The sequence below is a fragment of the Oncorhynchus tshawytscha genome, linkage group LG21 (assembly GCF_018296145.1).
Source record: "Oncorhynchus tshawytscha isolate Ot180627B linkage group LG21, Otsh_v2.0, whole genome shotgun sequence".
Lineage (NCBI taxonomy): Eukaryota > Metazoa > Chordata > Actinopteri > Salmoniformes > Salmonidae > Oncorhynchus > Oncorhynchus tshawytscha.
In genome coordinates, this window is record NC_056449.1 from 21,657,926 (window position 1) to 21,685,798 (window position 27,873).

Sequence of the window (27,873 nt, forward strand, 5' to 3'; positions counted from 1 at the left end):
AAATGGCTACACAGACTATTTGCAGTGCCCCCCACCCTTTATACCACTGCTACTCTCTGTTGTCATCTATGCATAGTCAATTTAATAACTCTACATACATGTACATACTACTTCAACTAACCGGTGCCCCTGCAGATTGGCTCTGTATCGGTACCCCCCTGTATATAGTCTTGCTATTGTTATTTAATTGATGCTCTTTAATTACTTATTACTTTTATCTCTTATTTGTAACCATATTTTTTTTAAACTGCATTGTTGGTTTGGGGCTCGTAAGAAAGCATTTCACTGTAAGGCCTACTCCTGTTGTATTCGTAGCATGTGACGAATGCTATTTGATTTAAGTTTGGAACCACCAAGACTTGTCCTAGAGCGAGCTGCCCGGCCAAACTGAGCATTGGTAGAAGTGACCAATAACCCGATAGTCACTCTGACAGAGCTCCAGAGTTCCTCTGTGGAAATGGGAGAACCTTCCAGAAGCACTCCACCAATCAGGCCTTAATGGTAGAGCAGCCAGACGGAAGCTAGACTTCAGTAAAAGGCACATGACAGCCAGCTTGGAGTTTTCCAAAAGACACCTAGAGGACTCTCAGACCATGAAAAACAAGATGCTCTGGTCTGATGAAACAAAGAAGTATTTGGCCTGAATGCCAAGCATCACATCTGGAGGAAACCTGCCACCCTGCCAACAGTGAAGCATGATGGTGGCAGCATCATACTGTCGGAATGTTTTTCTGTGGCAGGGACTAGGAGACTAGTCAGGGTTGAGGGAAATATGAACGAAGCAAATTAGAGACAGATCCTTGATGAAAACCTGTTACAGAGCACTCAGGAACTCAGACTGGGGTGAAGGTTCACCTTCCAACAAGACAACAACCCTAAGCACACAGCCAAGACAACACAGGAGTGGCTTTGGGACAAGTCTCTGAAAGTCATTGAGTGGCCCAGCCAAAGCCTGGACTTGAACCGATCGATCATCTCTGGAGAGACCTGAAAATAGATGTGAAGCAATGCTCCCAATCAACTTGACAAAGCTTGAGAGGATCTGCAGAGAAGAATAGGTGACAATCTCCCCAAATGCAGGTTTGAAAAGCTTTTAGCGTCATACCCAAGAAGTCGAGGCTGTAATTGTTGCAAAAGGTGCTTCAACAAAGTACTGAGTAAAGTGTCTGAATACCTATGTAAATGTGAAATTTCCATTTAGTTTTTTTAATACATTTGCTTTGTCATTTTGGGGTATTGGGCGTAGATTGATGAGGGAAAAAATGATTGAATCAATTTTAGATCAAGGCTGTAACGTAAAAAAATGTGGAAAAAGTCAAGGGGTCTGAAAACTTTCCGAATGCACTGTACATTTACACACGCACCGCACGCTCACACACACGTTTCAGTCATTGACACATTGATGTGGACAGTCGTAGCAGCTCTCTGAGTGTGATTTGTGCAGGTTCGCCGAGTGGTGTCTCATGTCTCTGACAGAGGTCAGCCCTGCCAGTAATAAGACCAGAGCAGATGCCAACTCTCAACCTTAAATGAAAAACAGTGAGAGGGCCATGAGGCTGCACCACAGTGGTTTGATGACTCAAACATCAGTTTCAGTGTTGTTTTCAGGGTCTTGAGTTATGTTGTGAGGGATGATATGGCAACACCCATGAATGTGTTATGATGGCTTGATAAAGGTGTTATGATGGCTTCCTAAAGGTGTTATGATGGCTTCATAAAGGTGTCATGACTGTTTCATAAAGGTGTTATGGTTTCATAAGTGTTATGAATGCCTATGTAGCCTATGCCCCTTCGCGTAAAGTCTTAGAGACAAAAAAAAAACACTCTACAGACACTACTGTTGTTTTCTTTACGAGAGCATCTTTATTAGATGTGTGCTTTGGGGCCTTCCTCCCTCTCTCCTTCAGGAGCCAAATAAAACACGGAAAGTAGTTTGCTCCCACCAAACACTCTCTCTCCGCTGGATTTAAAGTTCTTAATTGTCCTTAATTATACAAACACATTGCTTTTTCTCGATGCCTCTGCATTTGTTAATGTTTTCTTTCCCTTTCTGCGGGGCCATAAACAGTGTTTCAGGACCAAATTTAATAAGCAATGTTGCCTTGTGTTTCTGGCTTAATGGGAGCAAGGGCTTGTTTGATACGTCTCCATTTCATCACACACACGTTATTAATTAATTATACACTTTTTTTTTTTAAACATTAGGAACACCTTCCTAATATTTAGTTGCACCCCCTGGACTCGACAACTGTTGAAAGCTTTCCACAGGGATGTTGGCCCATGTTGACTCCAATGCTTCCCAAAGTTGTCAAGTTGGCTGGATGTCCTTTAGGTGGTCGACCATTCTTTATATACACAGGAAAACCCCAGCAGTGTTGCAGTTCTTGACACATTCAAACCTACCCCGTTCAAAAGGTACGCGACCCTCTGAATGGCACACATACACAATTCATGTCTCAAATGTCTCAAGGCTTAAAAATCCTTATTTAACCTGTGTCCTCCCCTTCATCTACACTGATTGAAATGGATTAACAGGTGACATCAATAAGGGATCATTGCCTTCATGTGGATTAATTCTATGTCATGAAAAGTGCAGGTGTCCCAAATGTTTGTATACTCAGTATATAATACAAATTTAAAGCAATGTGCCTGCCTTAATGGCTTCTTTTAGCAAGAGATTTGCGGCCAATTAATTGACGTTGTCTTGGTACCAGCGCTCCTTTGATTAGCAGAGGGTGTCGAGAGTAAATTGTACCCGCAAAACACCAGTCTCAACGTCAACAGTGAAGAGGCGATTCCGGGATGCTGGCCTTCTAGGCAGAGTTCCTGTCCAGTGTCTGTGTTCTTTAGCCCATCTTAATATTTTATTGGCCAGTCTGAGATATAGCTTTTTCTTTGCAACTCTGCCTAGAAGGCCAGCATCCCGGAGTCGCCTCTTCACTGTTGACGCTGAGACTGGTGTTTTGCGGGTACTATTTAATGAAGCTGCCAGTTGTGGACTTGTGAGGTGTTTGTTTCTCAAACAATACATTCTAATGTACCTGTCCTCTTGCTCAGTTGACCACCGGTGCCTCCCACTCCTCTTTCTATTCTGGTTAGAGACAGTTTGCGCTGTTCTGTGAAGGGAGTAGTACACAGCGTTGTACGAAATCTTCAGTTTCTTGGCAATTAATTTCTCAGAACAAGAATAGATAGACGAGTTTCATAAGAAAGGTCTTTGTTTCTGGACAGCCTGTAATCGAACCCACAAATGATGATGCTCAAGATACTCAACCAGTCTAAAGGCAGACAGTTTTATTGCTTATTTAATCAGAAAAACAGTGTTCAGCTGTGCTAACATAATTACAAATGGGTTATCTAATGATCAATTAGCCTTTTAAAATGATAAACTTGGATTAGCTAACACAACGTGCCATTGGAACACAGGACTGATGGTTGCTGATAATGGGCCTCTGTAAGTAGATATTGAATCAAGAATCAGACGTTACCAGCTACAATAGTCATTTACAGCATTAGCAATGTCTACACTGTATTTCTGATCAATTTGATGTTATTTTAAATGGACAAAAACGTTGTCCTTCAAAAACAAGAACATTTCTAAGTGACCCCAAACTTTTGAAAGGTAGTGTATGTCTGGAAGAACTGCAAACGCACGCACAAACATGCACGCACGCACGCACACACTAACGTAACTAACACAAACCATATGACACAAAGAGTGCATGTCCTGTCCCTCTGAAGCGGTCAGCCTATAACAAAGGGTACAGGTCCTGTCCCTCTGAAGTGGTCAGACTATAACACAGAGTACATGCCCTGTCCCTCTGAAGTGGTCAGACTATAACACAGAGTACATGCCCTGTCCCTCTGAAGTGGTCAGACTATAACACAGAGTACATGCCCTGTCCCTCTGAAGAGGTTAGACTATAACACAGGGAGGAAGTGAGTAGTCAGCTGACAGTGTGCCTCTGTTTTAGACTAAGAAATGCCCCTCCTGCACAAAAACAGGAGGGGGTCCCCACAGCTCTATGCACATGTCTCTGTGTTCGTGATTACTCATTATAGCTGACGGGCAACTCACCTCGGCCAACAGAGACAGGAGTGAACCAGACCTCCATTCCTCTCTGCAAAAAACACATATGCACATACACACAACACACAGAGAGAGAGCGAGACAGAAAGCGAGAGCGAGACACGTGTCGTGACTTGACTTTAAACATTAATCTGAAGACTTATTTATCTAATCAACCCAAATATGTTTAATTGTTCCCCGATTAAATTAATCATGTAACAATTAACTCATTAGGATCTGGGGCACCACGAGAGTGGTTCTTTAAAGAGTTACCATCTCCCAAATTAAACTCTAAAGGTCTTTACCTCTTACATACATAAACAGTCAACTTATTAATCATAACCTCGTCTCATCATTCTGAACAGTCGAAACCTCATTACATCTGCAAAAACCTCAGCCTTACTAATGATTCAGTACCACACAAATTGGTTTAATTATTTATTTACTAGCTAACTAAATGGAAACACAGGATAAACATACACACTTAATACAATAAAAATAGGTCCCTAGCGGACTGACAACAATATGGCTGTGTGTTACAAAAGACATGGAGAGAGAGAGGGAGGGATAGAGAAACTTAACATTGGTAGATTTAGAAACTACTCTTACTTCGCACATGAACTGCCGCCCGCTTGGAGAAAGAAATCATGAATGTATTTACGTGAAATGCCTTGGTTCGCCGTGTATCTCCCTCTGAACTGGGCCGCCTTTCACGGCACGCTTGTAAGGCTCTGATGGTCCTAAAGGTTTTTTTTTTAATGTTATTCTCCTCCGCAGTCGTCCAGTATCCGATGACTTGTCGTGTAGTCCTGAACAGAACTACATGTTTATTCTCCTTCCATTCGCTCTGGAAGATGCTTCTTTGAAGATGGGCTAGCCAGCCGTGTTGATGGTTCCCAGTGGAGTGATGGGAGTAGCGGAATACGATTGTTTGAACAGAGTTGTAGAATGGACCACCTTAAAATTAACTTTTCTAAATACTTTACTTAGGACAGCTAATCAGCTGTACCAGTGATTGTCCGTGAGGTGACTTTGTCCCCTCTACCTTGTGTTGAGATTCAGAGTTCAAACCACATTAAAAGTGAGCTGCAGCTCTACGTCTCTCTGGTCTGATATGTTAATTCTTAACCCATAATTTGATGCAGGTTGGTCAAGATGGGCGGTTCCATCAGGCAGACACGCTTTCTGACACACTTTCTATTCTCTCTTACGGCTCCTAGAATCACACATATAGTGAGTATACTTTCCAAGTTACAGTATTCCTTTATAAAAATAAATATGACATCACAAATAAAAATCAAATATGACATTAGTGTACTTTAGATCGCCTCTGACCATTCCCCACGTTCTATGTTAGAAATATTTTCCAGTATTCGCTTTAGAACGTGTGAAGAGTTTTGTCTAAAACAAAAGGTACATTCAACTGGTGAATTTGGAGAGGGAAACCTGAATCTTCTCTCCTTGATTTGGAAAAGGGTGTGAGGTGTTAACCCCCACTAGTTCCCTCCTCCTCCCTCTGCAGGTGAGAGGGGTCTGGGTTTAAGTTATTTATTGCAAAGCTGATCTGACCTATTTGCATCCTCACAGGACAGTCATGAGAAGCGAGAGAGAACAAGAGATAGAGAGATTTGTTATTGAAATTGAATTGAGAGAGAGAGCGATGGAGAACAAGACTAGGACACCAAGAATAGTAAAATGATGATGGGAGAATATCAATGAAACTAAAATCGCCAAAGCCACAACTGGACCCCGGCCAAATATGATCTATTCACAAAATATTGTCATGACGTTGGCCTGGGGGTAGGATTTTGACAGTCATAAATACCTCTTCCCCCCTTTTTCCTCTCTCTACCCTACTGATGTTACATTTGCAAAACCCTTGGTTAACAGAGACTCTGGGAACATCAGAAGGTGGGGGGAAATTAACTATATTCTGGTAACCTGACCAATTGAACATATGCGGTGGTACTTAATGAATATGATGTCAGTTCAGTTGTCATCTGAGACATTCTCATCAATAATAAGATGACAAACTCTACAGTGGAAAGTCTACACATCAGAGTTATCGGATTCACATGGAATTGTTGTTCAATTTAAATGTTTGAAAATGAAATTATTCGTGATGGGATGAAATGTGATTTTAGCTTCTAAAATGTGAGGTTTGGGTTTTCATAAGGTAGGGCTCTGCTCAATCAGTGGCCCGCCCCTGTGAAGTGACATGGGCTGTAAACTTTTCAAACACGCCCTCCTCTCCCTTCCTATATAAAGCCTTGATGACAATATAACCTCCTGTTCCGAGGATGTGAGGACGACGGTCCGATGTCAGAATGGTTAAGATAATAACTACAGAACGAAGCCAACATCAGCGTGAGCTTTGTTTACGAATGGTATGAACTTTGAACTCGTATTCACTACAGAAGTGATACCTCCTAGCCGTTGAGTTAGCAACAGCAGCTGAAAACACAGGTGAGGAAGGAACAGACAGAGTATCCCGTCTACCACACAACGATGTTACTACAACCTATCCAATTGACCACCAGATACATTCTTCAAAGGACAAAGGACTCGGTTTGGCAACACGGCCTTCCATCTACCACCAACCTACTGAAGCGCAGCTCAGAGTAAATATTTATTGCATTTTCCTTTTCCAAATGGGCGGTAATTTAGAATGCATAAGATACTGTATTTACGATAGCACAGCGTCTCCCTGTGTCCCTCAGTCTTCCCGCTCTTTCACTCAAACCCAGCCCCTTTTCTTTTGTGTAACCAGCTGTCATATCTGTTCCGCCAGCAAGGGACGTTTTCCTTTATGACGTAATTTGTAATCAAGTTATGATTTAATTATGTGTATGTGTAATTCTGTGTGATTAGTTAGGTATTTAGTAAATAAATAATTAAACCCAATTTTGTATTGCTGATTCAACTTGTTAGCCAGGGTTCGTGCAGATAATCAAGAATTTACAACTTTGATGAGACTGAATTAAGATGACAATTAATATTGACTGCTATTGATGTAAAATATTACTAGGTCTTTAAGAGTTTATTCGGAAGATAACAGCTCTATAAATATTATTTAGTGGTGCCCCGACTCTCTAGTTAATTACATTTACATGATTAGCTCAATCAGGTAATATTAATTACGGAGAAATTATTTTATAGAATAGCATGTCATATCACTTAATCCGGCATAGCCAAAGACACGACATAATGAATAGTAAATCATACCCTTACAATTCCATAAATTAACTGGTTAAAAGATACATGAAAATATACTGTCCCTGTGGCTATCACAAACATAGAGCACTGGTATATACAATGGAAATGATACTAAGCTACAGAAAAGGAACAAAAGTAAATACTAACATCAATGTTTTATTTGGGTTATTTCCTGGCATCCTGATGAGGGACATAGCTACAAGAGGAGTCAAGTGGCATCACGGTGAGGGACTTACAGCTACAGGGGGAGTCAAGTGGCATCACACTAAAACACTGGGTTGAATTAAATCAATGCCCTGCAACCCTGCTGCAGCAAGCTTATCCAGTGTGTGTGTGTGTGTGTGTGTGTGTGTGTGTGTGTGTGTGTAAACACATCCTTGGAGGCATGTGGGAGGGCAAGGTGGTGGGATTGAAAGGGGGCCGTCTGATTCCCCCCCATAGTACTGAATGCATCTAGCATCTGTCAAACAAGTGTCTCAATGAACAACGGTTAGCACGGTTTGACCCCGGCACAGTTGATTCTCTGCACCACCTTGGGGCCTAATCCTTTGTCACTTATCAATAATTTACACTGCTTTCAAGTGTAGCCCTCGAACCACTCTCCGCTCCCCATCTTTCACAGTATGAGTGCTAACATTAACCTTCATGCTCAAACAAACCCATGGAGAACTGGGGTGGATGGTGTAGACGTGCCAAAAGCAGATTGACTAATCCTTAGAACATCTGAGTGAAAATAATTACTATGAGCGCAATAGGGCAGGCACAAGGTAAGTAAGTCAGTAAGTCAGTCAGTAAGTTATGTTTGGATTTGTAAGTTCAATGATCAAACTCATTTCAGGAAACTTGCTGTATGTTGTACATCACAACTTCACAGGAGAGGCATTTGAACGTAACCATTATGTTTTTTATATCAAAATGCATTTTTGGTCAGAAATGCCACATTGAAGTGAACTTTCATGTGCCTTAATAACAAACTTGCATGCCATCTGTAAATATGAATACATTTGTTAAATTAAGAGCCTAGTTTTTTTTAACCACGGAAAAAGATGGGAACCCTCCCGCTAGCCATGATTGGCTGAGATAATGGTTGGGCTGGACATGCCAAGAGATGAGTTAGGATTGGTCTGCCATGTAGTTGCTCAGTGTGTCCTTTCTAATGCAGATTTTTTTAAAGATATAACCTTTTATAACTAGGGGGCAGTATTTTTATTTTTGGATCAAAAACGTTCCAGTTTTAAACGGGATATTTTGTCACGACAAGATGCTCGACTATGCATATAATTGACAGCTTTACATAGAAAACACTGAGTTTCCAAAACTGCAAAGATATTGTCTGTGAGTGCAACAGAATTGATGTTACAGGCGAAACCCAGATAAATATCCAATCAGGAAGTGCCGCATTTTTTGAAACCGCCTCATGCCAATGACTCCTTATATGGCTATGAATGAGCTACGAATGAGCTTACGTTTTCTACGTATTCCCCAAGGTGTCTACAGCAGTGTGACGTCGTTTTACGCATTATTGTTGAAGAATAGCCATAAGGGACCACATTTAGCAAGTGGTCACATGATGGCTCCGGCAGAAACTCTTGCATAAAGTACACAAGTAGCGATTTTTCCAATCGCTTCTTATGAGAAACCAATTGTCCCGAAGGATATATTATCGAATATATATGTGAAAAACACCTTGAGGATTGATTCTAAACAACGTTTGCCATGTTTCTGTTGATATTATGGAGTTAATTTGGAAAAAAGTTTGCCGTTGTAGTGACTGCATTTTCCGGTCGATTTCTCAGCCAAACGTGAAGAACTAACGGAGCTATTTCACCTACAAAAATAATATTTTTGGAAAAAAGGAACATTTGCTATCTAACTGGGAGTCTCCTGAGTGAAAACATCCGAAGTTCTTCAAAGGTAAATGATTTAATTTGATTGCTTTTCTTATTTTTGTGAAAATGTTGCCTGATGCTAGCAGAGCCTAGCCATAGCATTATGCCATAATAACCTTACACAAATGCTTGTCTAGCGTTGGCTATAAAGCATATTTAAAAAAATCTGAGATGACAGTGTGATTAACAAAATGCTAAGCTGTGTCTCAATATATTTCATTTGTGATTTTCATGAATAGAAACATTTTCTTGGAAGATTTATGTCCGCTGCGTTATTGCTAATTAGCTTGAGGCTATGATTACGCTCCCGCATGCGGGATGGGTAGTATCAAGAAGATAACAAAGAACTGCAAAAGTGTTGGTAATGCCCTGTACTTTCTGGAGGACCAAGATTTGAAATCAGTGGAATGCCCAGTGGAAGCAGAGTATGATCGCTAAGGAGATGGAGAAGATTATGGTGATTGATTGCAAATATCCGGAAGGAGTTGAATTGAGAACACACAGAAGGATGTTGTATAAAGCATAAGTTTCCGGATTACATCTTCAAACTAAGGGCAACCATGGCATTTTCAGATATTATACACTTCTAATTTTGTCAGAAAGTTGTTTTCATTGCAAGTTAAAGTGTACTGTTAGCTAGCTAACAAACAATGTGAATAACAACATGACCTGCACCAAAGTCTAATTAAGATATAACGTTAGGCCAACGAGACAGTGTCCAAGTTCTAAAATTCTCAGGTAGAATGCCCTGCATTTATTTAGTCACACTCACAACCGTAAGCCATTTTCTGTAATTAGTGTACCATTAACTTTTAAATAATGATTTTGCTGTCAATTAATTTTACTATTACAATGTACAGTTGAAGTCGGAGGTTTACATACACTTAGGATGGAGTCATTAAAACCCGTTTTTCAACCACTCCACAAATGTCTTAAGGCTATGCACAATACTGCCACCTTTGGAGGAATTGCGTGCCCATAGTAAACAGAAAAAAAAATCTGTCCAAAATTGTTAATATATGCATATAATAATTATCATTGAATAGAAAACACTCTAAAGCTTCTAAAACCGTTCGAATTATGTCTGTATGTAAAGCAGAACTCACAGGGCAGCCATTCTCCAAAACTCTCTCTCATCAGGAAAGTTGGGCCAAATTTGACGTCATCGCCCCCACCCTTCCCAACCAGCTACGGATCTGGGAACAGTTTCTATGTCTTCGGCGAGATGTCTTCTTTCAATAGGGCGTTTCATTGTGAAAATCGCGCGGTCTTTCACCCTTTGGCAGGCAAAAACCTTGGTGTCACGTGAAAACACATGCACTCTCATGCGCGCGTTGCGCCTGGAGTGGCCTTTGTTCCAGGAATCACTACACGATGCCAGTTTGTCTGTTCGAGTTGAGAATTGTTTTGCACGTTTAGAACATCCTAAAGCTTGATTCTGCACTTCGTTTGACCAGTTTAGTCGACATATAATAAGTAATTATGAAGTTTTGATGCGCAAACCCTCGAATTTTGGCTGCATTTCAGCCGGAATTTGTCGCGTTTGATAACACAAAGACACAGACTTGAAAACCAAACGCTGTTTTTGGTAAGTATGACTCCTTCCACGACTTATGATCGAAGACCATCAAAGGTAAGGGAATATTTGTGGTAATTTTGTGTTTCTGTTGACTCCAACATAGCGGAGAAATATTGCTAATGTCTGAGCGCCGTCTCAGATTATTGAAAAATGAACGATTTCTGTAACGTTAAAAAGAAATGTGACAAAGCGATTGCATTAAGAAGGAGTGTATCTTTCTAACTATATGTAGAACATGTATATTTAGTCAAAGTTTATGATGTGTATTGCTGTTATCTGGCGTTATCTGGGGGAGTTATCATAATTTCTTCGGACATTTTAGTAGCATTTTTTGAACATGGCGTCAATGTAAACAGTGATTTATGGATATAAATTGCATATTATTGAAAAAAAACAAATGTACTGTGTAACATGTCCTATTACTCTCATCTGATGAAGATTTTCAAAAGGTTAGTGAATTATTTTTCTTTTAATCCTGCGTTTGTAATTGCATCTTTTGTTCGACAAAATGGCTATTTAAATTAGCTGCGTCTTTGGTGGTGGTTTGACATAAACATGTGCTATGTTTTCGCCGTAAAACATTTTAGAAATCTGACTTGCTGGGTAGATGAACAAGGTGTTTATTTCATTTGAGCTATTGGACTTGTTAATGTGTGGAGGTTAAATATTTCGAAGAATATTTTTGCATTCTGTGCGCCACTGTTTCAGTTGAGCGGGGGGGTGTGGTACCCCTTGGGGAACCTGTACCGTCAACATTAAACTATAGTTTTGGCAAATCGGGAAGGACATCTATTGTGTGCATGACAAGTCATTTTTCCAACAATTGTTAACAGATTATTTCATGTATAATTCACTGTATCACAATTCCAGTGGGTCAGAAGTTTACATACACTAGGCTGACTGTACCTTTACACCGCTTGGAAAATTTAAAAAATATATGCTAATTGACATCATTTGAGTCAATTGGAGGTGTTTTTGTTGATGTATTTCAAGGCCTACCTGCAAACTTAATGCATCTTTGCTTGACATAATTTGAAAATCAAAAGAAATCAGCCAAGACCTCAGAAAAACAATTGTAGACGTCCACAAGTCTGGTTCATCCTTGGGAGCATCCTTGGGAGCAATTTCCAAACGCCTGAAGGTACCACGTTCATCTGTACAAACAATAGAATGCAAGTATAAACACCATGGGACCATGCAGCCGTCATACAACTCAGCAAAGGAGATGCGTTCTGTCTCCTAGAGATGAACATACTTGTGTGAAAAGTGCAACTCAATCCCGGAACAACAGCAAAGGACCTTGTGAAGATGAAGGAGGAAACAGGTAAAAAAGTATCTATATCCACAGTAAAACAAGTCCTATATGGACATAACCTGAAAGGCCGCTCAGCAAGGAGGAAGCCACTGCTCCAAAACCGCCATTTAAAAGCCAGACTACGGTTTGCAACTGCACATGGGGACAAAGGTCGTACTTTTTCGAGAAATGCCCTCTAGTCTGATGAAACGAAAATAGAACTTGTTTGGCCATAATGACCATCGTTATGTTTGGAGGAAAAAGGGGGAGGCTTGTAAGCCGAAGAACACCATCCCAACCGTGAAGCACGGGGGTGGCAGCATCATGTTGTGGGGGTGCTTTGCTGCAGGAGGGACTGGTGCACTTCACAAAATACATGGCATCATGCGGAGGACAATTATGTGGATATATTGAAGCAACATCTCAAGACATCAATCAGGAAGTTAAAGCTTGGTCGCAAATGGGTCTTCCAAATGGACAATGACCCCAAGCATACTTCCAAAGTTGTGGCAAAATGGTTTAAGTACAACAAAGTCAAGGTATTGGAGTGGCCATCACAAAGCCCTGACCTCAATCCCATAGAAAATGTGTGGGCAGAACTGAAAAATAGGGTGCAAGCGAGGAGGCCTACAAACCTGACTCAGTTACACCAGCTCTGTCAGGAGGAATGGGCTAAAATTCACCCAACTTATTGTGGGAAGCTTGTGCAAGGCTACCCGAAACGTTTGACCAAGTTAAACAATTTAAAGGCAATGCTACCAAATACTAACTGCGCGTATGTAAACTTCTGACCGACTGGGAATGTGATGAAAGAAATAAAAGCTGAAAAAAATTAATTGCTCTATTATTCTGACATTTCAAATTATTAAAATAAAGTGGTGATCCTAACTGACCTAAGACAGGGAATTTTTACTAGGATTAAACTTTAGGAATTGTGAAAAACTGAGTTTAAATGTATTTGGCTAAGGTGTAAACTTCCACCTTAGACTGTAAACAAATTAGCAATAATTAAGATGTCAGCTCTGATAAGCAAGAAACAAGCTAGAAACTAACCAAAACATTGTTTAGAACGTTTTTCTGGGGTGTGTTCTTAAATTCACTCTGGCTATCTACTCGGATTTTAGGAATAAGTGATGAATTTATGAATGAGCAACACCTGTTGAATATGACCAGTGTCATTAAATGTCGGAAAAAAAGGTAATTAAATTGTTGCCAGGAGCACAGTGACAGTCATCAACACTCTAGATTAGGGATGCACAAAATTTCGGTGAACATATCGGAATCGGACGATATTAGCTAAAAATGCCAACATCGGTATCGACCTGATGTCTAGTTTAACGGCAATGTTAAAAACCGATGTCATGGCTTCCCGGGTGGTGCAGTGGTTGATGGTGCTGTACTGCAGCGCCACCTGTGCCACCAGAGACTCTGGGTTCGAGACCAGGCTCTGTCGTAACCGGCAGCGACCGGGAGGTCCGTGGGGCGACGCACAATTGGCCAAGCGTCGTCCGGGTTAGGGAGGATTTGGCCGGTAGGGATATCCTTTTCTCATCTCGCACCAGCGACTCCTGTGGCGGGCCGGGCGCAGTGCGCTCTAACCAAAGTTGCCAGGTGCATGGTGTTTCCTCCGACACATTGGTGCGGCTGGCTTCCGGGTTGGATGCGCACTGTGTTAAGAAGCAGTGAGGCTTGGTTGGGTTGTGTATCGGAGGACGCATGACCTTCAACCATCATCTCTCCCGAGCCCGTACGGGAACTGCAGCGATGAGACAAGATAGTAGCCACTAAAACAATTGGATACCACGAAATTGGGGAGAAAAAGGGGTAAAATTAAAAATTAAAAATCGATGTCAAATCTGTCGTGCATACTTATATAATGTCGGTACATGATGTAATGATGTCACGTAAATGTTTGCACTACACGTGCAACATAGAATCCCAAACCTCACCCACAATGTCTGCAGTGGCTCAAGAAGTCAAGCAGTTATTTGAAAGAGTAAGAACATTTCAGCGAGACAACTCAAAGGTGAAATCCATTAAAGCCAAGAAAATGGAATTCATTACCCTTGACAATCAACAGTTTTCTGTTGTGGGTGATATTGGCTTTTGCCGACTGGTCGAGCAGCGGTACACACTACCAGGTGCGCTATTTTTCAGATGTTGCTCTACCGGAGTTACACAGTAACAGTGTCACTGCTATTAGCTTCACGACATACATACTATGGAACGCCATTTGGGTCTTTGTGTGTGAAAAAAGATACAGTAGCACTGTCAAAGCTGTACAAAAAAAGTATGCAAACAAACACCGGCCACGAACGATGTGTGAACAATACAGCGTTGGTAATAAAGCATAATTTGTTCAACTGCAACTTCTGGGGTAGCTAGCTTTAGCTTGTTACCTAGCTAGCACCAATACAACCAGCCTGAAAACAATGACCAGTAGAAACTGCAGTCATTTTAATTATTCTTAACAATGATTTAGGAATCCTTGTTAGTAAGTATTAGCTATGTTGCCACTTGTTCACCAATTCAAATTGAACTTCAGTTAATTAAAATAAATAGCTCGCCAGCTACTTAACCCTGTTGCCCAAAGCTAACGTTATAAGCAGCCAGCTAGCTTCATATGGCTAGTGTGGCACGACCGGACCGTGTTATGTGTTGTGAAGCTAGCCACAATAAGGATTAGGCACAATAGTGGAATTTGCAGTTTGCCTTCAAAATAAAAGTGTGTAACTGACAGTGATGCAAATGAATACAAATAGTATAATTATGCCATACTTTTATTTTGAAGGCTAACTGCCAAGTCCACTATTGTGGCTAATCTTTATTGTGGCTAGCTCCACATAGATGGGTCTGACAACCATTAATCAAATAAAAACTCTCTTATAAATTAGGGTTATTGTAGATGATGACACCTAGCTATATAGGTAGCTAGCTAACTATAGCTTCTGAAACAGATGTTGGATGTTTGCTATGCTTTTGGGGAAGAGCATTGTTTGCATCCATGAGCTAGCTAGCTTTTTTTGTAGGACCAGCATTGTAGGTGAGCGAGACAACTTTACCAGCATCATATCATACGTATTGATTAATCGTTGTGACATATGAGTGTAATAGCTACGTAAAATATGTATAAACACGTTAAATTATTATGTGATGTGTAGGCATATTCAGATCCTGATTGGTCAAAAAGGTTATTTGACACGTCAAAAAGTGTTATTTGACACATATCTTTTTGACACGCAAAGGCCCAAACGACGTTCCATAGAAATCCTGGTTAAGAATGAAACTGAATAAATGAACAACGAAACAGCACAGCAAGTAAGTGAAAGAAATAGGTTTTGATGATGTTTTACTGGTAATGGGGAAATATATAAATGCCAACAAAATACGTTTTTGGACTGTGTGGTGTGTGTGTGGCCAAACCCGGACGACACTGGGCCAATTGTGTGCCGCCCAATGGGACTCCCAATCATGACCGGATGTGATACCGCCTGGATTCGAACCAGGGACTGTTGTGATGCCTCTTGTACTGAGATGCAGTGCCTTAGACCGCTGTGTCCATGTATGTGTGTTAAAACCTCTTGAAGCTAGGGGGCACTATTTTTATGTTTGGAAAAATAACGTTTCCAAAGTAAACGGCCTATTTCTCAGGACCAGATTAGGATAGGAAACACTCTAAAGTTTCCAAAACTGTCAAAATATTGTCTGTGAGTATAACAGAACTGATATTGCAGGCGAAACCCTGAGGAAAATCAAACCAGGAAGTGGCTTCTATTTTGAAAACTCCATGTTCCATAGCCTGCCTTTGCTCCATTCAAAGGCATATCAACCAGATTCATTTTCCTATCGCTTCCGCAAGGTGTCAACAGTCTTTAGACATAGTTTCAGGCTTTTATTTTGAAAAATGAGCGAGAAAGATAACATTGCGTCATTGTATGGCCGGGTGCCAGCAGCATTTTGCTTGGCGCAACAGAGTTTGGGCAGCCATATATATATATCGATTATATATTTTAAAAACAACCTGAGGATTGATTATAAAAAACGTTTGACATGTTTCTGTGGACATTACGGATACTATTTGGAATTTGTCTGCGTTGTCATGACCGCTCTTTCCTGTGGATTTCTGAACATAACGCGCCAAACAAACGGGAGGTATTTTGGATATAAAAATAATCTTTATGGAACAAAAGGACATTTATTGTGTAACTGGGAGTCTCGTGAGTGAAAACATCCAAAGATCATCAAAGGTAAACGATTAATTTGATTGCTTTCCTGATTTTCGTGACCAAACTACTTGATGCTAGGTGCTCATAATGTTTTGTTGAGCGATCGATAAACTTACACAAGTGCTTGGATTGCTTTCGCTGTAAAGCATATTTTCAAAATCTGACACGACATGTGGATTAACAAAAGGTTAAACTGTGTTTTGCTATATTGCACTTGTGATTTCATTAATATATTTTTAGTAATATTATTTGAATGTGGCGCTATGCAATTCAGCGGTTATTGATGATAATTATCCCGCTAAAGGGATGGGTACCATCGAGAAGTTAACTATTTAACTGTACTAGAATGCTCAAAAGGCTGCTAAAAATGTTATCGGTATCAGGGTTTTTTTGGGCTTCGAAAATATCGGATATCTACTCTAGATAACATGAAAACATTTGTGTCTGGAAGTAGCTAGCAAGCTAGCCAACTTTAGCCAATTAGCTTGAGTGCTGTTGTGAGGCCATAACATTTGGTTCAACCCTACTCCTTGGCCAAAGCGTCCAGTGTGAACGTGCCGAGAGTGAAACGCTCAGAATTTAAGTACGGACAATCTGACAACGCTCTGAATTTACAGTGCACTCTGAGCGTCACTCTGGCACCCCAGAGTGAATTTACGAACAAACCCTTCGTAGCCTGGTTTCCTAGATTGACATATACTAAATACATTTTTAAACACATAGGTTTATTGGTGTTAAAACACACCAATTATGCTATTTTGGACCACCAGGCTGCTGATGTCATGCAGCCTGTCGTTTTTGTTCATACTTTTTCATGACGACAATGGCAATTTTCAGACGACAATAGAATGCTCATGATTTCACTGCGACAATGGTCTCCAGACATGTTGATAGACATAGTATAAATCAGCCTTTAGTTTTGGGTGGGGCTAAGGCTTAAGAGAGTGAGAAAGATGCTGAATGGGTTCAGACAAAGAAGAGCTCTCCAGTAGGTGTACCGAAACATTCAATGGCAACTTACAATTTTTTACAAGTATATCAACTTTCAAAGCAGAATTTACTTCCCTATTGTTCCTCAACTGCAGTGTATGATATACCATGTTCTACCTCTGAGTCTCTACTTTTTACAATGTAAAAAACACCATTTCAAATGTTGCAACATAAGACCGAATCGAGCCGGTTGAGCACAAATGTAAGTGGTGTGGATGTATTAGTATCAAAATAGTCAATCAAGCTAATAGCTTTGCAAAATATGAAAATAACACCCCAAAATTAAGGCAAGGTTGTTAAAAACCATTAGGCCCTAGCAAGTACACGTACAATGTCATTTTATTCTAATTTGAATAAAGAATACTACATCCTGACCTTCATTTGCAATTGGTGAAACAAAGCCATTATTTTTGCAAGTGTCTTCAGGTCTTGTCCTCCTCTAGCTTGTATCATATCCAGGAGCCATACAGCATTCACCAGGATTGAATAGCACATCTTAATGTAACCTTGTCACCCTAATTCAGTGTTTCTCACTAACAACTCAATCGAAACAGTTTGTACGTCTTTCTAAAAATGTTCGCACAAAGTAAAGGCTACATCTCATCTTTGATAATGGAAACACTATTCATTATGGGATGAACTCTCAATCAACGCATGTGAAGACTCACTGTGTTCTGCAAGGCAAGGTCAAAAACAAGTTGAAACAAAACTATGGTTACGGGCTATGCGATGCCGGAAGAGAAGTGATGTTTCTACAAGGTCTACAATCAACGCTTGATTGTGTCTGTCACTTTCTGTCTCTTTTTGGGTGAACACATAAAAACACTGAAATAAGGAAAGGAATAATTATTAAGCATAGAGACCAATTAGAGAATAGATTGGAATTCAACATGAGTTCCACTCATCTTCAGTCATAAGGAAAGTACAATTTACATAGAGTAACGATGAGCTAGAACTCTACATGAATAATATATTAAGAGCAGGCAATTAATATATACTGACCAAAAATATATACGCAACATGTAAAGTGTTGGTCCCATGTTTCATGAGCTGGAATAAAATATCCCAGAAATGTTACATACACACAAAAAGCCTTGTGCTGGGGACAATAAAAGGCCACTCTAAAATGTGCAGTTTTGTTACACAACACAATACCAGAGATGTATCAAGTTTTGAGGGAGCGTGCAATTGGCATGCTGACTGCAGGATTGTCTACCAGAGCTGGTGCAAGAGAATTGAATGTTAATTTCTTTACTGTAAGCCGCCTCCAACGTTGTTTATAGAATTTGGCAGTATGTCAAACCGTCCTCAGAACCGTATATTACATTCCATGAGTACAAGACGTCTCCATGACATCTATGGAGATTTCCCTCTGTAGCCTGTTTGAGGTGTGTTACAGTATACACCATTGAGGTAAAGTTACAGTATACAACATTTCAATATGATAATGTCATAGATAAACATTTAATTAGCCATTCAACTCAAGAATTCTCTCTAGGACATATGGTGCCTTCGGAAAGTATTCAGACCTCTTGACTTTCTCCACATTTTGTTACAGTACAGCCTTATTCTAAAATGGAAAAAAAGGGGTTTATAATTTTTGTGCAAATTAATAAAAAAAATTTTTTTTAAATACCTTATGTACATAAGTAGTCAGACCCTTTGCTATGACACTCAAAATTGAGCTCAGGTGCATCATGTTTCCATTGATCATCCTTGAGATGTTTCTACAACTTGATTGGAGTCCACCTGTGGTAAATTCAATTGAATGGACACACAGTTGAACGTGCATGTCAGAGCAAAACCCAAGCCATGAGGTCAAAGGAATGATCCGTAGAGCTCCGAGACAGGATTGTGTAGAAGCACAGATCTGGGGAAGGGTAACAAAACATATTTGCAGCATTGGAGGTCCCCAAGAAGTGGCCACAGTGGCCTCCATCAATCTTAAATGGACGAATATTTGGAAACACCAAGACTCTTCCTAGAGCTGGCAGCCCGGCAAAACTGAGAAATCGGGGGGGGAGGTGCCTTGGTCAGGGAGGTGACCAAGAACCCGATGGTCACTCTGACAGAGCTCTAGAGTTCCTATCTGGAGATGGGAAAACTTTCTAGAAGGACAACCATCTCTGCATCACGCCAACAATCAGGCCTTTATGGTAGAGTGACCTGATGGAAGCCACTCCTCAGTAAAAGGCACCTGACAGCCCACTTTGCCAAAATGCACCTAAAGACTCTCAGACCATGAAAAACAAGATTATACGGTCTGATGAAACCAAGATGGAACACTTTGGCCTGAATGCCAAGCATCACATCTGGAGGAAACCTGAACAGAGAAAAGTACAGAGAGATAGATCCTTGATGAAAATCTGCTCCAGAGCGATCAAGACATCAGACTGGTGTGAAGGTTCACCTTCCAACAGGACAATGACCCTAAGGACACAGCCAAGCCAACGTATGAGTGGCTTCGGGACAAGTCTCTGAATGTCCTTGAGTGGTCCAACAAGAGCCTGGACTTGAACCCGATCGAACTTCTCTGGAGACACCTGTGCAGCAACACTTCCCATCCAACCTGACAGAGCTTGAGAGGATATGCAGAGAAGAATGTGAGAAACTCCCAAAATACAGGTGTGCCAAGTTTGTAGCGCCACACACAAAGAAGACTCAATGCTGTAATCACTGACAAAGGTGCTTCAACAAAGTACTGATTAAAGGGTCTGAATACTTACATAAATGTCATATTTCCGTTTGAAAAAATAATTTAAAAAAATCCAAAAAATAATTTAAAAAATTTTGCTTTATCATTAAGGGATAATGTGTGTAGATTGATGATGGGGGGGAAAATGATTTAATCCATTTTAGATTGTAACGTAACAAAATGTGGAAAAAGTCAAGGGATCTGAATACTTTCCGAAGGCACTGTATTTTAAGCTTTAGCTATGGACAATACATTTTCTGAACCAAGTTAAGACACCAGCCATCTGCATTAACAATCAAACCCTAATTCATACATCATCTACTTTTCACAATTGGATTGGGAATGCATGACCTGTGTGTCTAGCTAGTGGACAAAAACATGCTTCTTCAAAACGCAACAAAAGCTGCAGTGAAAATGGATATTGATGGAAAATGGGAGCAAAATAATCGGATTTCAAGATGCCGGAGAGTGAAGACGAAACTGTATATGACTGAGGTGAAAAGGACAAGACAAGGGGGGGGGGGGAGGTACTGGGAGATGTAATCCTCCCATCACGCCAAAAACTTGGACATAGTCCTGTCTTTAACAAACTGTAAGTATGCAGAAGAGAACAGAGGTCGTCCAAAAGCCGTACCCTGGACGATGTCTGAATGAACCACAATCCTCTACTGTGCTGCCCACCCCCAGCCGAGATGTAAGCATTGCTGGGACAAACCCTAGAAGATTAGGAGCTCCCTCTCTCCATGTTTTCCCGTGTCAGGACACCAGCGGAGGGCCAAGCGGTGCTGGAATGCCCTTCCATTGTGAGTCTGTGCTCATTTGTATGCCTGGCAAAGTGGCTACTGATACAATGTGGAGAAGGAGGAGGGGATGTGGGGCACCACAATGGTAGCAGGTGCTGGGGGAACACCGAATATTTGCACAGTGGCTTCCGTGACACATAAGCTAACGGCCATTGAAAGGGGGCGACTGACTTGCCATAAAGACTCAAGTATACACACAAATAAATCCTGGACTGACTCATGTAGCCTCATCTTATCACCCCCTTTCCATCGCTCCCTCCCCTTCTCTTTCTCACCAAATCCATTTAGGTGAAGACAATCGTCCCGATGTATCTTGGCAACACGTCATTATTGCGGTGGTCGAGCACAGACAGACCTTCGCCACTGACGACAAATATCCTCTTTTCTTCCCCCACATTTCAGTCTGTCAGGCACATGGCTGACCACGCTCCATCTTTGGTCACACTTTTTTGCCATGACGGCAGCTGTACTAGAGTACCTTAATGTCCATTTGTTTTCCAGCAGAGCATTTACTGCCATTGCCTCAACTTAAGTCAGTTCACTGTGCCATTCCTAGTTGGGTTTAAAACTATGCCTTTGCTACTCACTTGAAGACACATAAATAAATATAGACGGCTCTGCTCACTTATACAAAAATATGATATGGGGTTACACTACAGCAATGGAATCCGATTAGAATATGTATAGCTGCAGCATCGCTGCCTTAATAATGCGGAACACATAATAACAGCACAGTCCCTACAATTCTCCTCACTGTCATGGCTGTCACTAACAATTTGGCAAATATTGCTCTTAAGTGGGAGGCCTACTGTTCCCAGCTATTTCCACCACTGAATAAAATCTGTTTGGAGCAATGTTTTCATCTCTTTATTTTTACCTCCTGAATAATGTGAAGAGTGACAAGGGGTTAAAATGTGGAACAAGTAAGAAAGGGGTTTAAGAATAAATTGGTATGGATTGTCGTGTCTTTGGCTATGCCGGATTAAGTGATATGACATGCTATTATATAAATTAATTTCTCCGTAATTAATATTACCTGATTGAGCTAATCATGTATTTGTAATTAACTAGAGAGTCGGGGAACCACAAAATAATATTTATAGAGCTGTTATCTTCCGAATAAACTCTTAAAGACCTAGTAATATTTTACATCAATAGCCGTCAATATTGATCGTCATCTTAATTCAGTCTCATCTGAAAGTTGTAAATTCTTGGTTATCTGCACGAACCCTGGCTAACAAGTTGAATCAGCAATACAAAATTGGGTTTAATTATTTATTTACTAAATACCTAACTAATCACACAGAATTACACATACACATAATTAAATCATAACTTGATTACAAATTACGTCATAAAGGAAAACGTCCCTTGCTGGCGGAACAGATATGACAGCTGGTTACACAAAAGAAAAGGGGCTGGGTTTGAGTGAAAGAGCGGGAAGACTGAGGGACACAGGGAGAAGCTGTGCTATCGTAAATACAGTATCTTATGCATTCTAAATTACCGCCCATTTGGAAAAGGAAAATGCAATAAATATTTACTCTGAGCTGAGTTTCAGGATGTTGGTGGTAGATGGAAGGCCGTGTTGCCAAACCGAGTCTTTTGAAGAATGTCTCTGGTAGTCAATTGAATACGTTGTAGTAACGTCGTTGTGTGATAGACGGGATACTCTGTATGTTCCTTCCTAACCTGCGCTTGCAGCTGCTGTTGCTAACTCAACGGCTAGGAGGTATCACTTCTGTAGTGAATAAGAGGTCAAAGTTCATACCATTCACAACCAAAGCTCACGCTGATGTTGGCTTCGTTCTGTAGTTATTATCTGAACCATTCTGACATCGGACCGTCGTCCTCACATCCTCGGAACAGGAGGTTATATTGTCATCAAGGCTTTATATAGGAAGGGAGAGGAGGGAGTGTTTGAAAAGTGTTACAGCCCATGTCCCTTCACAGGGGCGGGCCACTGATTGAGCAGAGCCCTACCTTATGAAAACCCAAATCTCACATTTTAGAAGCTAAAATCACATTTCATCCCATCACGAATAATTTCATTTTCAAACATTTAAATTGAACAACAATTCCATGTGAATCCGATAACTCTGATGTGTAGACTTTCCACTGTAGAGTTTATGTCATCTTATCATTGATGAGAATGTCTCAGATGACAACTGAACTGACATCATATTCATTTAGTACCACAGCATATGTTCAATTGGTCGGGTTACCAGAATATAGTTAAATTCCCCCCACCTTCTGATGTTCCCAGAATCTCTGTTAACCAAGGGTTTTGCAAATGTAACATCAGTAGGGTAGAGAGAGGAAAAAGGGGGGAAGAGGTATTTATGACTGTCATAAACCTACCCCCAGGCCAACGTCACGACAGGATGGACTGACAGGGAGTAGCAGTAAACACACTAAGCTGATTGTGAAATGGTGGAAAAGGGGGTATGTTTTCTGGGTGAAGTGTGTGTGTGTGTGTGTGGGGGGTCAAGTGGTGGGTAACTAATTGTGTTTATGTAAAAGAGTTTATATCTATTTTTCTTACTTTCCCGCCCTCTCTCTTGTCTGTGGCTGGACATAAGTAAAGTGTAATCCACTTAGAATGGAAATCTATGGCGGGGGCCTGGGCTGTGCAAATTAATATACTTACAATGCAGATTCATCAACGAGGGGGGTGGGTGGCAACCGGACCACGGGGGTTCAAATGTGGAACAACATTCCTGCCGGGCCACTAGGGTTCAGTTCAATATGCTGCAACAGGTAGCGATGAAATGATACAGGAAGTAAGAAAATAGGCATGAGTGGACCAAAATAAATCACATATCGTTGCTTTCTGCACTGCTTGTAGCTTTACGTTCGTTTTTGTATTTTGTTGTTTTTTTGGTGTCATTTAAATAAAAGAAAAATGTACGCCTACCACGCTGCACCTTGGTCCAATCCTTTTCTAAAGGATCATGACACACACACACATTAGTGATCTGCGAGTGATCTGCGGGTCAGCTGTTGGTTCACCCCCACCCACTCGCAATTGCTAATAACCTATCCGCAACCGCCCGACTATATGTGATAAAGTGAAAATGTAAAGCCTGCACCCGACTCAAACCCGTAAATATAGAAAATGAGCTGCAGTCAGAGATGGCGGAGCAATATTTCTTGACAGGCTTTTTAGATAGGTCTATGTTTCTGCTTATAATTTCTGACATTTTGGTAGGCTATTTGTTAGTCAACATATCTATAATTAGATACAAGCAACTCCTTTTCTGTCATTACTTGCTGCCCTAGAATACTAAAACCCTTGCTCATCAGAATTTCATGAATTGATAGAACTAATGATTCAACCTAGTTGACATCGGTACATTTTCATCTCTGCTTCTCTGGCGCAGCAAAGACATTTGGGGATCTAAAGATTTTCCGTGTAAAATTCCAATTTATGCTGAGTGAAAACTACCCAACATACTATCAGCTTTTATGATGCTGAAAAAGATAGCAGACATTTATATACATCCCTAATCACTCATTCATTCTCTGAAGATGCTGAAACATGTAAATCATATTTCCCAAATCCTGTTCCTGAGTCAAATTTACATTTTTGTGTTTTACTTTACTGAAAGAAATGCTTAATATTACAGAAATATTACATAGACCTACAGTCAGTCTCCAGATTTCAGGCTACTATTCCATTTAATCCATCTGAACAGTAGCCAAAAATTCCCTTGATGTGCCATTTTGAAGTCCCCGTCCTGTGACTGAGGAATTTAAATAGCGCCTCACAATCATCACACATTACATAGCCGGCACTGCTATCATTCACTTTTACCACTTCACCAAATCTTTCCCAAACAACAGTCTACTGTTCTGGCACTCCTTCGATTTATGTTCAATTCTCCATTTCACTTCTCTTATCGAATTAAACTCCGACATTGTCCTTTTCTGCCCAAATTCCCAAAAGCATTTGGCGTGTTACAGTTAGGCCCTAACGCTGAGGCTTAGGCTACACACTAATACCAGATTAAAAATTATGGGGAAAAAAACCTCAATGTAGCCTTTAGATATGAACTGCACCCAAATGATACATTCATGGCGTTTTATGTACTGCTTTGTCTTTATTCAACCTTCCTGTCCAGCGGATATAACCACAAATATTACAGTGGGTTAACTGCCTTGTTCAGGGGCAGAACAACATATTTTTGCCTTGTCAGCTCGGGGATTCAATCTAGCAACCTTTCGTTTACTAGCCCAACGCTCTAACCACTAAGCTACCTGTTGGAAATAAAACAATTCAATATCTTGAGAAAGTATGCACAATAGTTTTTTTTCAATTTTCATTTACCCGTCTTGGTATAACGCTGGTCCTGGTATAACACTGGTAGAACTGGTCGTGGTAAAACACGTGTATAATAACAGTCCTGGTATAACCCTGGTCCTGGTATAACCCTGGTAATGGTGTAACCCTGGTAATGGTGTACTCCTGGTCCTGGTATAACCCTGGTAGAACTGGTCGTGGTAAAACACGTGTATAATAACAGTCCTGGTATAACCCTGGTCCTGGTATAACCCTGGTAATGGTGTAACCCTGGTCATGGTATAACCCTGGTCATGGTATAACCCTGGTCATGGTATAACCCTGGTAGAACTGGTCGTGGTAAAACACGTGTATAACGCTGGTCCTGGTATAACGCTGGTCCTGGTATAACACGTGTATAACGCTGGTCCTGGTATAACGCTGACCCTGGTATAACGCTGGCCCTGGTATAACGCTGGCCCTGGTATAACGCTGGCCCTGGTATAACGCTGGCCCTGGTATAACGCTGGCCCTGGTATAATGCTGGCCCTGGTATAACACTGGTAGAACTGGTCCCATGTGTATAATGCTGGTCCTGGTATAACGCTGGCCCTGGTATAACCCTGGTCCTGGTATAACACTAGCATAACACTGGTCATTGTATAACACTGGTATGGTATAGCACTGGTATGGTATAGCACTGGTATGGTATAGCACTGGTATGGTATAGCACTGGTCATGGCATGACACTGGTATAGTCCTGGCATGACACTGGTATAACCCTGGTATAACACTGATCCTGCTATCGAAAGCCCATGTAGCTCTTCTCTACTATGGGACCTGCTGAGAAACCATGTTGCCACAGGTACAGAACCTGAGTAATAATACCATCGCTCATCACTATCAGTGTGGCGTCTCTTGTAGAATCAGCTCTCTGCCACCACACATCAGCTGACATATAAATCTCCCAGTCACAACTGGTCCTGCTAGCTATTTAGCATCATTACTGCTAAATGTAAACACATAGCTAGCACACCACAATATTTCAAAGGAAAGCCCACATATTTTAGTGTGAGTAACCTCAACAACCCCCTCCCCCTCATTCCTATAGTCCTAAGAGTTAGATACAGTGCATTCGTTAAGTATTCAGACCACTTGACTTTATCCACATTTTGCCACATTACAGACCTATTCTAAAAATGATTTCATTGTTTTTCCCCACTTTAATCAGTTCAAGGATGATGATGCCCCTCAAGCACCAGCCAATCTAGGGACGTTTGCCCGAAGCAGTCAACACTGACAGCGGTTATGCCCTACAAGCAAACATCGAAAAGACAAAGAAATCACAAATTATATTATGCATTGCATTGCTAAGGACTTGTTACCAATTAGCACAGTCGAAAAGTAAGGTTTCAAGAGGCAAACATGGAACAATTTTCCTTAGTGTAATTTTATGTGTAGCGTACATAATTATAAAAAAATTTAACCTTTATTTAACTAGGCAAGTGAGTTAAAACAACTTCTTATTTACAATGACAGCCTATCGGGGAACAGTGGGTTAACTGCCTTGTTCAGGGCCAGAATGGCATATTTTTACCTTGTCAGCTCAGGGATTCGATCTAGTAACCTTTCGGTTACTGGCCCAACGTTCTAACCACTATGCTACCTGCCTAGTAGATTGTTCAGGCATTAGGCATTCTTGAGTCTGAAGCAGCACCTTTTAGACATTATTTGATTAATAATCGGGAAAATCATCGTTATCGAATTAAAAAATATATAGATATGGTGATACTTTATTTGCCATAATGCCCAGCCCTACCCAAATGCACTGTATATTGGTAAGTGGAGACCAGTGAGACACGTTGTGCCCGGGCTCACACTGTTCTGGCTCAGGTCCCGCGGCTGGTTAATGAATCCTCGGTGGGTGACTGGGCTAAAGGCCAGCTGATATTTCAGCGCCTGCCATTAGCACAAGGGTACAGCCGTACACCGGTGATGGATGTGTCAGTAGACTAAGGAAAATGATGATGTTACGGTGGGCGATGACATACAAGTGGCCGGTGTTGGTGTCTCCAGATGGGCTGTGAAAGCCCTGTGACATCTCCGCTGTCAGGAGCTCAATTGTGGATGACCTTTCCTCCTGGCTGGTTCAGGGATTGATGTTGCTCCTCGCAGGCCTAATGGCAGGCCAAGGAAAGCCTGGTTGGTTGGAAGTTCCTAAGCGCTATATGGCTACTGAGAGAGTATGAAGCCTTCTGTTGTATTCACCATTGGAGAAAGAGAGTGAAAGAAGTTGAGTCACAGTAGTACACTGTGTTCTGGGAATAGAGGAGTCCAAAACACCTCGGCAGTAAACAAAGCAGAACACGGCTGCTCAATGACACGTGGAAGTGTTGCGTCTGAGTCCAGATTAGGCTTGGCTGGGCCCAGGGAATGCCCATGTGGAGCAGGACGGTAGTGGGGAGCGGGTTGACCGTTGGCTGTGTTAAAGTGAGTACAGTACTGCTGTGGTCGATGAGCTGGGGCCCTCCTGCCCCGCGGCTACACTCTGCTCCTGCTGCTTAAACAGAACATTTGGCCTCCATTCCAACTTCCCTGTCAGTCAATCGTTGGCCCACCACTCCCTCAATGCTCTCTCGTTTCACCACCAAAGAGAGGGATCAGCGCTGCCTTCACCTAGGTCAGCCCCCCGTGGTGCTAAGCCAATCAATGAGCTGGACGGGTCTGTGCTGTAGCCTCGGGCTAGAGCGAACAGATGGCCTATCACTGTTGTAAAATGTGAAAGGACAGTCTGACGACCCCAGGTTGACTACGACTTGAGGTGACGCTT

At 41.3% G+C, this 27,873-nt stretch overlaps 1 protein-coding gene across 1 annotated transcript in view; it reads right to left on the minus strand.

The window, feature by feature from the left end:
• diaph2 (diaphanous-related formin 2) overlaps positions 1 to 27,873 on the minus strand; it is a 689,895-nt gene that overhangs the window by 369,083 nt on the left and 292,939 nt on the right.